This window comes from Piliocolobus tephrosceles, chromosome 7 (genome assembly GCF_002776525.5).
Source record: "Piliocolobus tephrosceles isolate RC106 chromosome 7, ASM277652v3, whole genome shotgun sequence".
Taxonomy (NCBI): Eukaryota; Metazoa; Chordata; class Mammalia; order Primates; family Cercopithecidae; genus Piliocolobus; species Piliocolobus tephrosceles.
This window is the reverse complement of record NC_045440.1, coordinates 100,988,787-101,001,271: the sequence shown is the minus strand read 5'-3', so window position 1 is coordinate 101,001,271 and position 12,485 is coordinate 100,988,787. Positions and strand designations below refer to the sequence as shown.

The following is a 12,485-nucleotide window of genomic DNA, read 5'->3' as shown; positions in this document are numbered from 1 at the left end:
TCTAGCTTTACCAGCGATCAAGATAAAGTTTTTTTTCATTTTTGTCGTTGTTGTTGTTCTTGTTTTTGTTTTTTGGAGATGCAGTCTCACTCTGTTGCCCAGGCTAGAGTGCAGTGGTGCGATCTAGGCGGGCTGCAACCTCCTCCCCCTGAGATCAAGCGATTCTCCTGTCTCAGCCTCCGAGTAGCTGGGATTACAGGCGTGCGCCACCACACTGGGCTAATTTTTATATTTTTAGTAGAGACGAGGTTTTGCCATGTTGACCAGGCTGGTCTTGAACTCCTGACCTCATGTGATCTGCCTGCCTCTGCCTCCCAAAGTTCTGGGATTGCAGGTAGGAGCCACGGTGCCCAGCCCAAGATAAAGTCTTGATTTTCAACTGTCTGACTCTTGTGTCTGTCTATCTCTCAGCTGGTCTTAAACTTGGGTGAGGAAAAAAGGGCTTAGCTCTGTAAAACCTCAACACTTATAATGTTGTATAGGCAAATTCTTAATGTTTTTCTATAACCTAATTATTTGGACTAGAAGTAATCTATTTTGGTCAGTATTTCAAGTGTGGAAAGCACTACTATAGAAACTGTAACAAATCTGAATCATTTAGGAATAAGCTTTATTTATTTTTTATTAGTTTTGGTTTTTAAAAAAATTCCCATTACGTACAATTAGAAAAATAGAAAAAAGAAGTAGGATAAATACTCTTATTGTAAGACCCCCATTCAAAATATACTAAAATCACTGTGTTAGCATATTTCCACTAAGAATATTTTCTGGCGTGTACATGGTGGCTCATGCCTGTAATCCCAGCACTTTGGGAGGCTGAGGCAGGCAGATCACTTGAGGACAGGAGTTCGATACCAGCCTGGCCAACATGGTGAAACCCTGTCTCTACTAAAAATACAAAAATTAGCCAGGCATGGTGGTCTGTGCCTGTAATCCCAGCTACTTGGGAGGCTGAGGCACAAGAATCACTTGAATCCGGGAGCAGAGGTTGCAGTGAGCCAATATCATGCCATTGCACTATAGCCTGGGCAACAGAGCAAGACCCTCTCTCCAAAAATAAATAAATAAATAAATAAATAAATAAATAAATAAATACAATATTTTTAGTGAGTAACACATCCTTGTGGCTGCATTAGTAATTTTGTAAGGGAGGCTGCTGATATATGATTGATCACTGCAAAAACAGAATCTTGACTTAAGAATTAGTTGTGGTCTACCTAATTTATCTATACCTAAAGAGCTTTTTATATTTAGACCTTTAGGAAGACAATAATTTGTTGAGAATGACCAATCCACTCATTGTGAAAAGAACTAGAGTTTGCTTACAAGATTACATGCAACAAACTACAAAAAATGAACAGTGACATGTGACTCCAGACCCTAGTTCTTCCTCATAAAGAACTAGTGGTAACCTTTTTCCAGCATGCGTTTCTTCCAGCAGTCCACAGAATTGCTTGTGGCCTGCTGCCTTGCTATGTATGGACCTCACCAGAAGCCATGTGATGCGTCAGCTCTGTTTCTCCTGCTAAGTACAATGGCTGACCACTAAGCTCCCTCCAGTGGGCTATTCACCTATGCTCTCCTTGGGGCTGTAATCTCTTTGCCCAGTCAGTTTTCTCTTGAGCACTGTAACCGTGGGAGGGACATGTTTAACACCTTTCAGTGGAAAGACTCATTTCCTTTGGAGTCTAAGTTGAAGAAGGATATTCTCACAGGCAGGTCGTAGACCGTGTTAAACACTTCCTGTGTGATGTCATTTAACACTGCAATCTCCTACAACCCAGCAGTAATGCACAGGGACTAATGTCATCCACTAATGTGGGCTACGTGGGCTTTATTTTAAAACAGAGTTGTAAATTATGTAATGTACCACATATATCCAATAAAAGACAGGATTTTCGTAAAAATATTCCTCAGAAAAGAGTCACCATATGTTCAAGTCCTTACAAAGTTGATCATACTATAGAAGGCTCCTTCTCAATTATTTTGTTTTGAATAACAACTTACTGTTTAGAGAATACATGTTAGTTTGAAAAAAACTTCAGCCAATGTTAGTTCTTCACGTTTATTGAGGTCATCTGCTGGAATATTTAAAAGTTACTGAAAAACTTGCTATGGAGTCAATAAATTCACCCTATTACTGAGTCAGTAATAACCCTGAAGTTATTACTACACAATTTTAAGTGCTAGTTACATGTATAAAGTAAGTTTTTAAAAAATTACTTTAAAAATATAAGTGGTTATATTAATACATACCTATGTGGCAAATTAGAAAAATTATCTATCCTACAATTCAATAAAAAAAACAAATAATCCAATTAAAAATGGGCAAAGAATCTGAATAGACATTTCTGCAAGAAAACTGTATAAGAGACCAATAAACACATGAAGAGGTGCTTAGAATTGTAAGTCACAGAAGGACAAATCAAAACTACAATAAGATACTACTTCATACCCACTAGGTTGGCTGGAAACAAAAAGTCAGATAACCACAAATGTTGCTGAGGATGTGGAGAAATTAGAATTCTCATACACTGCAAGTGGGAATGTAAAATGGTACAGCTGCTTTGAAAAAAAGTCTGACAGTTCCTCAAATGATTAAATATAGTATTACCATATTCTACTCCAGGTATATGCCCAAGCAAAATGAAAACATATGTCCACATAGAAACATGTGCATGAATGTTTATAGCAACTTTCTTCATAATAGCCAAAAGCTGGAAACACCCAAATGTTTATCAACTGATGAATGGATAAACAAGACATTGTATATTTATACAGTGGAATATTATTTGACTGTAGAAAGAAATGAAGTACTGGTATATGCTACAACATGGACAACCCTTGAACATATCATGCCAAGTAAAAGAAGCGAGTCACAAAGGACCACATAATATATGATTTGATTTGTATGAAAGTCCCAGACAGGGAACTCTATAAATCAGAAATTAGATCACAGGTTACTTGGGCCTGGGGGAGGGGATGGGTAGACAAGAAGGTGGTAGTTAAAGGGTATGGAGATTTCTTTTTGAAGTGATGAAAATGTTTTAAAGCTGATTGTGGTGATGGTTACATATATCTGTGAATATACTAAAAAATATTGGATTGTACACTTTACATTGTGAGTTGCATGGTATGTGAATTCTATCTCAAAAATTCAACATCTGTTGATAAAATATGATTATCCACTGAAAAAAAAGGTCAACTATCCTAATAGTTTATAGCTGGTTGATTGTAGCTTATAATAAAAATTCCAGGGTCAGGAGCCTATATAAAATAAAAAGTAGTATATCCAAATAAGATAAAACAAAACTAAGTTTTTATTTTTGTTTTTGTTTGAGACAGAGTCTCACTCTGTTGCCCAGGCTAGAGTGCAGTGGCATGATCTCAGCTCACTGTAGCATCCATCTCCTGGGTTCAAGCAATTCTCCTGCCTCAGCCACCTGAATAGCTGGGATTACAGGTGCGCACCACCATGCCTGGCTAATTTTTGTATTTTTAGTAGAGATGGGGTTTCACCATGTTGGCCAGGCTGGTCTTGAACTCCTGACCTCAAGTGATCTGCCTGCTTTCGCCTCCCAAAGTGCTGGGATTACAGACGTAAGCCACCACGCCCAGCCGTTTTTGTTTTGAGACAAGGTCTTGTTCTGTTGCCCAGGCTGGAGTGCAATGGTGTGATGATAGCTCACTGGAGCCTCAACCTCCCGGGCTAAAGCGATCCTCCCACTTTGACCTCCCGAAGTGTTGGGACTACAGGCATGAGCCACTATGACCACCCAAAAATAAAACTAATACACAGACATTAGGTCACTCTTGATGGATGTTAGAAAACCAACTCATTATTCTGAAAACTAATGAAGAGAAGGAATCACACATTTATCTTGCTTTTCCTGAAGACTGCACCTTAGTGTAATCGAAAGCTGATAAGAGAACATTTTTCCTTAGAGAAGTATTCTAGCTAACAAATGAAGAAGAAAGGATAGAATCAGAGTATCATCATTTTGCACCCTTTCTGAAACAGTGAATCTAGGTAGTGATGATTAATGGCTATAATAACACAAAAAGAAAAACAACCAACCAGTTAGCCTCTTGATGAACATGCTAAGAAATATTCTTGCCAATAAATAGAATGTGAATGTGATAAAGTCTCTAGAGCTACCTACTAGTTCCCAGGAGATAAATGTGAGTAGAGGAACATGTTACGAGATACCACAGGAATGCAGTCAGCAAAATTCCGGATGTGAGAAACTCTAAAGAGCCAATCAACAAATGAATTGTATGCAAGGAAAAAAGAGCCAGGGGAAGGAGGACACTCATAGATTAAAAGATAATTAAAAAACATATCAACTAAATGCAAGGTATGGACCTAGTCTGGATCCTGATTTAAACAACTTTATGACACAAGTGGGGAAATCTGAACACTTACTACATGTTTAACGATGTGAAGAAATTATTAATTTTTAGGTATTATAATGCTATTGCAGTTATATTTCTTAAAAAGAGCTTTCTCTTAGGGATACATATTGATATATTTTTGGGTGAAATGATAAGATGTCTGGGATTTGCTTAAAAACAATTCAGGAAGGAGGGCATGGAGGATTATGAACAAAACGTTGGCCATGAGTTGATAGTTGTTGAGGTTTTGTTTTTTTTTGTTTTTTTTTTTTTTGAAGTGGAGTCTTGCCCTGTCACCCAGGCTGGAGGGCAGTGGCACATTCTCGGCTCACTGTAACTTCTGCCTCCCAGGTTCAAGAGATTCTGCTGCCTCAGCCTCTCGAGTAGCTGCGACTACAGGTGGTACCACCACGCCCGGCTAATTTTTTTTGTATTTGTAGTAAAGATGGGGTTTCACCATGTTAGCCAGGATAGTCTTAATCTCCTGACCTTGTGACCTGCCAGCCTCAGCCTCCCAACGTGCTGGGATTACAGCCATGAGCCACCTCACCCAACCTTTGTTGATATTTCTATATACTTCTATTTGTGTTCAAAATTTTCTGTAATAAATTTTGTTTCTTTGTTTGCTTTTGAGACAGGATCTTGCTCTGTTGTCCAGGCTGGAGTGCAGTGGCACGATCATGGCTCACTGTAGCCTCCAAATCCTGGGTTCAAGCAATTATCTCACCTCAGCCTCTGGAGTAGCTGGGACCACAGGTGCATACCACCATGCCTGGCTAATTTTTTTTTTTTTTTTTTTTTTTGGTAAAGATGGGGTTATCCCTATGTTGCTCAGGCTGGTCTTGAACTCCTGGGATCCTCCCTCCTTAGCCTCCCAAAATGCTGGGATTACAGGCATGAGCCACCATACCCAGTCTGTAATAATTTTTTTGTTTTTAAGAAGAAAATACTATGTTGCAAATCGTTTGGGTAGAAGTGAAGATGAGGTGGTCAGGAAAATTGGTAGAGAACATCTCTTTAGAGGTGATGGAAGACACTGACGTGAAACATGCCTTTAAAAAGTTTGAATAAAAAGTTTTCATAAAATATGTGAGTGGGAAAAGGCAATTAAAAAAACCATTTTTTAATACATATAATTTTGTATATGCATTTTAAACTAAATTACTAAGTTAAATATTGTAAGAAGATAGTTAAACATTTCATCTGTGCTTCAGTGGCCAAAATGACTTGGCTCTCTGATGAGTGCAGCCCCAGGCTCCAAGTTCCTGACTGCCCTCCTCTCTTGTGGCGGCATTCCTGGAAGGCAGTGGATCTGGAAGCACCAGCGGCCACCCCGCAGACCGTGAGAACTACTACTGCACAAGCACATCCTACCTGACCATGGGGCAGGAGCACAACCACGCTGTGGTATGCAGGGCTGAGGCCTTCCATGCCGTGAAGGCAGCCAACACTTCCAAGTTCTGCCCTCATAGATGTGTTGTAGACCATCTCAACCATCACAATGTCACCAAGAAAAAGCCCTAACTCTGAGCCATAACTCTAGATTTTATGATCATGGTGCTGCCCTGTTTTTACCTATCCTTGGAACTGAAAAACTGTAGCTTCTACAGAAATGTGAGCCTTTGAACAGGGATCTTATTAAGGCTGTTAAATCAAGTTTAGTCTAAAGCTGCCTCCTTACATATTTTCATTTTGGCCTAAAGTTTTCTCCGTGCCTCATGAACTATAACAAGTGGAGCTGTAAACACACTGTAGCCTACATATGTGCCAATCTCTGAGTTTTGACCAATCACATATAGCCAACTATTCAAACTGTGTTCAAATAAGGCAAACGCTGAGCTGTAACCAATCTGGCTGTGTCTGTACCTCACTTCTGTTTTCTGCACGTCACTTTCCTTTTCCTGTCCATAAATCTCCTTCCACCATGTGGCTGCCCTGGAGTCTCTGAGCCTACTCTAGCTCCGGATTTGTGAATCGTTCGTTGCTCAGTTAAACCCTTTTAAATTTAATTTTGGCTGAAATTTTTCTTTTATCAAGACAAATGATTTTTTAGGGTTCTCTCTGATGCAGGAGTTACCTCTGCCACTGCCATCCAGAGGCGCTTGTCAGGATGGTGAAGCTGTTCATCAGAAACCTGCCCCAGGAGGCCACAGAGCATGAGATCCGCTCTCTTTTCAAGCAGTATGGGAAGGTGCTGGAATATGACATCATTAAGAACTACGGCTTTGTACACAAAGAAGACAAGACAGCGGCTGAGGATGCCATACGCAATCTGCACTACTACAAGCTTCATGGGGTGAACATCAACATTGAAGCCAGCAAGAGTAAGAGCAAAGCTTCAACCAAGTTACACGTGGGTAATATCAGTCCCACTTGTACCAACCAAGAGCTTCGAGTCAAGTTTGAAAAGTATGGTCCAGTCATCGAATGTGACATCGTGAAAGATTATGCTTTCATACACATGGAATGTATAAGGAGCGGTCAGAGGATGCAGTGGAGACCGTCAGGGGCCTTGACAACACAGAGTTTCAAGGCAAGATAATGCATGTGCAGTTGTCCACAAGCCAGCTTCAAACTGCCCCTGGGATGGGAGACCAGTGTGGCTGCTATCAGTGTAAGAAAGAAGGTCACTGGTCCAAAGAGGGCCCAGTAGATCACACAGGTTGTGTGGCAGACTTTACCGAGCAGTATAATGAACAGTATGGAGCAGTTCACACGCCTTATACCCTGGGCTATGGGGAATCCAGGTATTACAACGATGCATAAGGAGCATCTATAAGCGATACTATTAGCGATGCTGGGTCTGCTTTTATGAGGCAGTAGCAACAGCGGCTGCAGCAGCTTCTGCATATAACTAGGCAGAGCAGACCATGTCCCATCTGCCTCAAGTCCAAAGTACAACTGTGACCAGCCACCTCAACTCTATTTCTGCTAATCCCTGCGACAGACACCTATTGCCAAGCTCCCACGCTGCTGCCACTTCAGCTGCTATGGCTGCTGCTCCGGCCACCAATTCCTCCTATTATGGAACGGACAGGAGCCTTACCGCGTTGCGCTGCAACCATGCTCCCCACAGTTGGAGAGGGCTATGGTTATGGGCCAGAGAGTGAGTTATCTCAGGCTTCAGCAGCTATACGGAATTCTCTACATGGCATGGCCCAGTATGAACAGGAGCAGTATATGGACCAAGCCTGATATTCAGCCTTTTAAAAACTGGAGGTAGAATAATTGCAGACTGAACCTCTGCTGCGGGCATATATGAGAACTTGCTCCGTGTGGTCCACTTTGCCAGGATGTTTCCACTGCTTCACGTTTCAGTAAACAAAAGAAGTTTGTGACCAGCTATGTTTTCTTTCTTAATTTAATTCTTCTAAGTTGACTTTTCTTTCCTCCTGATACTAGTCTCTGCAGCCTTTCTACTCTGTTCCTTATATTCTCAACCTCTGAACAGTCCTGGGTAAGGATTATGCTGGCATCCCCTTTTTCCTGTGCATTGGAACCCCTCTTATCTTGCTTTTCCTAGGAGTTGAATACTTCTCCCTGCCTACCTGCAGCATCTCCTTTCTCTTTAAAATGACTATGTAGTGGCAAGCAGCCTTTTACTCTTCTCTGTTAGTTCTGGACTCTAACATTGAAGTTAATCTTCTGAAATTGCTAGAACAATTGAGGGTTTTATTGTTGTTTGTTTTTTTATATCTGACCTGTGATGGTGTTACAATATTAGCTGAAATTTAGCCTTGTTTTACTCCACTCCTCCCATTTTTTAATAATTTTTTGACAAATAAACATTTCTAACACTTAAGAAAAAAAAGACATAAACATGAGCATGGTGGTCTGCATATAGAATATCTGGGGCTCTAAACTCCCTAATATTTAAAAGTATAATCACGGTCCTATTGTGTTTCTTATTTCTTTAGGCCAATAGGAAGATATCAGGGTTTTCCTGTGTGACAGATGATAAAAAAGATATTTTGAATGAAAGCTGCAATAAATCTACAAACTATGATTTGAGGTCTTTGCTTAAGCATGAGATATTTGATGAGGACTTTATAATGTGACATTAGTTTTCATACCTTCTGTCAAAAATAATTGCCTAAGGCCAGGCACAGTGCCTTACATCTGTAATGCAGTGTTTGGAAGGCTGAGGCTAGAGGATCACTTGAACCCAGCAGTTCGGCTGCGATTGTGCCACTGTACTCCAGCCTGAGTGACAGAGCAAGGCCCTACTTGAAGGAGAAAGAGAAGGAGAAGAAGGAGAAGAATAAGGAGAACTGCCTAAATTTAGTGGAAATATAAGCTTTTTCAGTTAAACATACTCCTAAAAAATAGCATTTTCTTCTGGGAGTTGACTACTAAAAATAGCATTTTCTTCTGGGAGTCATTAGAAAAAAAAAGATCACCCCCATTGCTGAAAGTTTATTCAAGTTTTCCATCACCTGCCCATAAAAACCCAATTGTTTTAATATTTTAATCAGGATAACTTGGGACTGTATAATAATCAAAGTCGCTCACGTTCAGGCATATATAATATAAGCAATTATGTGTTTTCATTCAGTGCATTCAATGTCATATCCTAGCCATTTCCCTGTGCTATAATGAAAGTGTAGTAAACATAATTTTCATGGCCCCTTAGGGTGTTAGAGTCACTGAAAGAAGACCCACATGGCTAGAACACACTGAATGATGGAGATGCAGAAGGAGATGGTGCTAAAGAGGGGGTGGAGGCCAGAGTCTTTTAGGTTATGTTAGGGAATTTGGATTTCATCTTAAGTGAAAGGCAGGATAGTGGTGATTGGGAGGCTTGGGTTTTATAGTCAGACTGACTGAGTTCAAATCTTAACTCTACACTCTTCTAGTTGTCAGTTTGGGCAAATTACTTAATTTCTCCAATCATCAGTTTCCTTATCTGTAAAATAGGATGATAATCACAGGGTTGTGAAGACTAAGATAGTGCACATGTGTAATACATGATAATCTCTGCAAAGTGCCTGACATATTGGCTATCATTAAGTGCAACAGGAACCCATTGAAGTGTTTTTGTGTAGGATAGTGACATGACCCCATTTACTGTGTTTTAAATGATCCCTGGTTTCCATATGGAGGGCTCAGGGTGATTAGCTAGCTGGCTATCAGAAGAGAAGGCTTGGGCCAGGACAATGACAGTGGGAAGATGCAAGAAATATTGTAGAGGAGAAATTGAGAGAGATTTGTGATCAACTGGATGGGGGTGGTGAGGGAAGAGGATGAATCAAAGATGACTTCTAGGTCTCAGGTATGCTTGAGCTACTGAGCAGATGGGAATCCTTGAGATTTACTAAGAGAGTAGCACTGAATGAAGGGACAATTTGGGGGATGTGTATTGGGGTGTTAAGATCAAGAGTTTGGGACATGTTAAGTTACAAAAGATCTTAGAGATATTTAAGTGGAGATGTGTGTATCCATGGTATTAGACAAATAGGTCTAGAGCTCAGAAAAATCTGAGCTGAAGATAAAAATTTAGGATTAGATATTTCAAATCATGGAAATGGATGAGGTCATCTAAGGAGAGGGAAAGTTCATAAAGAGGACAGAGCTTAGAGCCATCCCCTAAGGAACTCTGACATTTAGAAGTCAAGTAGAGGAGAAATGGCAGACAAAGGAGGGAGTCGTGGAACATCCAAAAAAGCAGAAGAAAGCGCGGGAGAGGATGGCATCATGGCAGCCAAGAGAATAGAGTGTTTCCAGAACCAGGGTGTGCTCAGTTGTGTGGAATGCTTCTGGAGCCTTCCTGGGGCAGCAAAAAGCCTCTTGTGTGTTGCAGGCCATTGCCTGCAAGTAAGGAAGTAAAGGGCACATGTGAAGTCCATCCTTCTGAGAAGGGTTAGGATTGACCCTTTGTCTTCTTTACTGCCCATTCTCTCCCAGCTTGCCTATTAATGATTTATTTGACTCACAGCAGTTTCACATTTCTGTGTAGGGATCAGCTCTACTTTGAAGGCTGAGGATTTCAGACAACTGAGAAGCTCTCACAGAACACGGAAAGCTGCCCTGACCTCCCCAGCTGCCTCTATCCCAGGCCACAGAGGCTTCGGTCATCCCGAGGGAGCCAGCGTGTAATGAGGCTGCCTGAGGGAGCAGGTGGGCAAAGCCCACACATCCCAGCAGTGACCAGATCTGCCCTGTGAGCTACCTGGGAATGGAATTTCAGCCTGGGAACCCCTGCTGCTCTTGCAGTTGCAAAAGTTGCAAGAAAAGGGCTAAGGCAGGCGTGATGTGCAGTCAGAGAGCCTAGCAGAGCCTTCTAGCTCCCAGGCTTTCTTCTCTCTTTTTCTCTCCCCTTTCACCTCTCCCTCTCTTAAACCAATGTAATCTCTAAGCATATTTCTCTAAAGCCATTGATTAACAGAAAATGTGAAGTAATGCTGTTTGGATGGGGAAGGAGAAGCCTTTAGTTAAGAATAGCTATAGTTAATAAAAGCTTATTGTGAATAGTAAAAGCATAGGGGCTTTACAAGTGTTACCTCACTTAATCTTCACAATAATCTTCTGATTTAGGAATCATTATCCCCATTTTACAAATAAGTAAACAGAGGCTTAGAGAGTTAAGAACTTTCCTAAAGTCACATGGCGATAAGTGGTAGAGCTGAGGATTCTATTCTAGATTTCTCTCACGCAGGGTCCAAACCCATCCAAAGGAGAAAAAAATATTCCAGAATGTTTCACTTATTTTGTGATTAAAGATGCTAAGTATAAATATGGTGTAGCATAGTATTCATATTATTTATGATATTCATATTTATGACAATGCTAAGTGAAAAAGTATAATATAAAACTATAGTCTGGGCACAGTGGCTCCTGCCTATAATCCCAGCACTTTAGGAGGCCAAGACAGGCAGATCACTTGAGGCCAGGAGTTCGAGACTAGCCTGGCCAACATGCTGAAATCCTGTCCCTACTGAAAATACAAAAATTAGCTTGGTGTCATGGCGTGCACCTGTAATCCCAGCTACTTGGGAGGCTGAGGCTGGAGAATCACTTGAACCTGGTGGGGGGAGGTTGCAGTGAGGCAAGATTGCACCACTGCACTCCAGCCTGGGTGACAGAGCACGACCCTGTCTCAGAAAAAAAAAGAAAAAAAGAATATAAAACTATAACAATCTTTTAAAAAACACATGAGAAAACAGCAGGAGAAAATATTCAAAAAACTATGTGTAATGTATACATACATCCAAATATCACATTATATACTGTAAATATATATAATTTTTGTCACTTATACCTCACTAAAGCTTGGGAGGGGAAACTATATATGTGTAATTGAATTTGGGGTGATTTTATATTATTCTACATTTTGTACTTGTGATAATGTTAAATTAGACTTCTTTAAAACATGTTTTTAAAAAGCAGGCTGGAGGCTGGGCATGGTGGCTAATGCATGTAATCCCAGCACTTTGGGAAGCCGAGGTAGGCAGATCACTTGAGGTCAGGAGTTTGAGACCAGCCTGACTGGCCAACATGGTGAAACCCTGTCTCTACTAAAAAAAACAAAAATTAGCTGGGTGTGGTGGCGGGCGCCTGTAATCTTAGGACTCGGGAGGCTGAGGCAGGAGAATCACTTGAACCTGGGAGGTAGAGGGTGCAGTGAGCCAAGAACGCACCACTGTACTCCAGGGCGACAGAGGGAGACCCTGTCTTATAAATAAATAAATAAATAGCGTACTAGAAATCAAGGAAACCGGTTTGTGGCCACCAGCGGGACCCTTTGTGACTTCAGTATTTCATGTGTAAATTTATATTACTAGCCAAAAGTTATTAAACAATCACTATGTTCCAGGCATGTTTACAATAAAACAAAATGGAAATCTCCCTACAGTTTTCTAAGGGAGGTATTATTATAGCTATTCTATAAATGAGGAAAGGAAGTCTCAGACAGGATGAATAGGAAAGGCAGTGGAGAGCTTCAGACCTGGCTCTGAATCTTGGCTTCCCTTCCACACGTTAACTGGCTTTGAGAAGGTTACTATCTCAGAGACTCAATAATTTCTACCTCCCAGGGTTCTTGTAAAGAGTAAATGTGATTATGCATATCATGCCCTTGGCACAGAAAAAAG

General features: G+C 40.8%; 1 pseudogene; it reads left to right on the top strand.

The window, feature by feature from the left end:
- Nucleotides 1-6,505: 6,505 nt before the first annotated feature.
- LOC111520868 lies at nt 6,506-7,605 on the top strand (annotated as a pseudogene).
- The last annotated feature ends 4,880 nt before the right edge of the window (nt 7,606-12,485 follow it).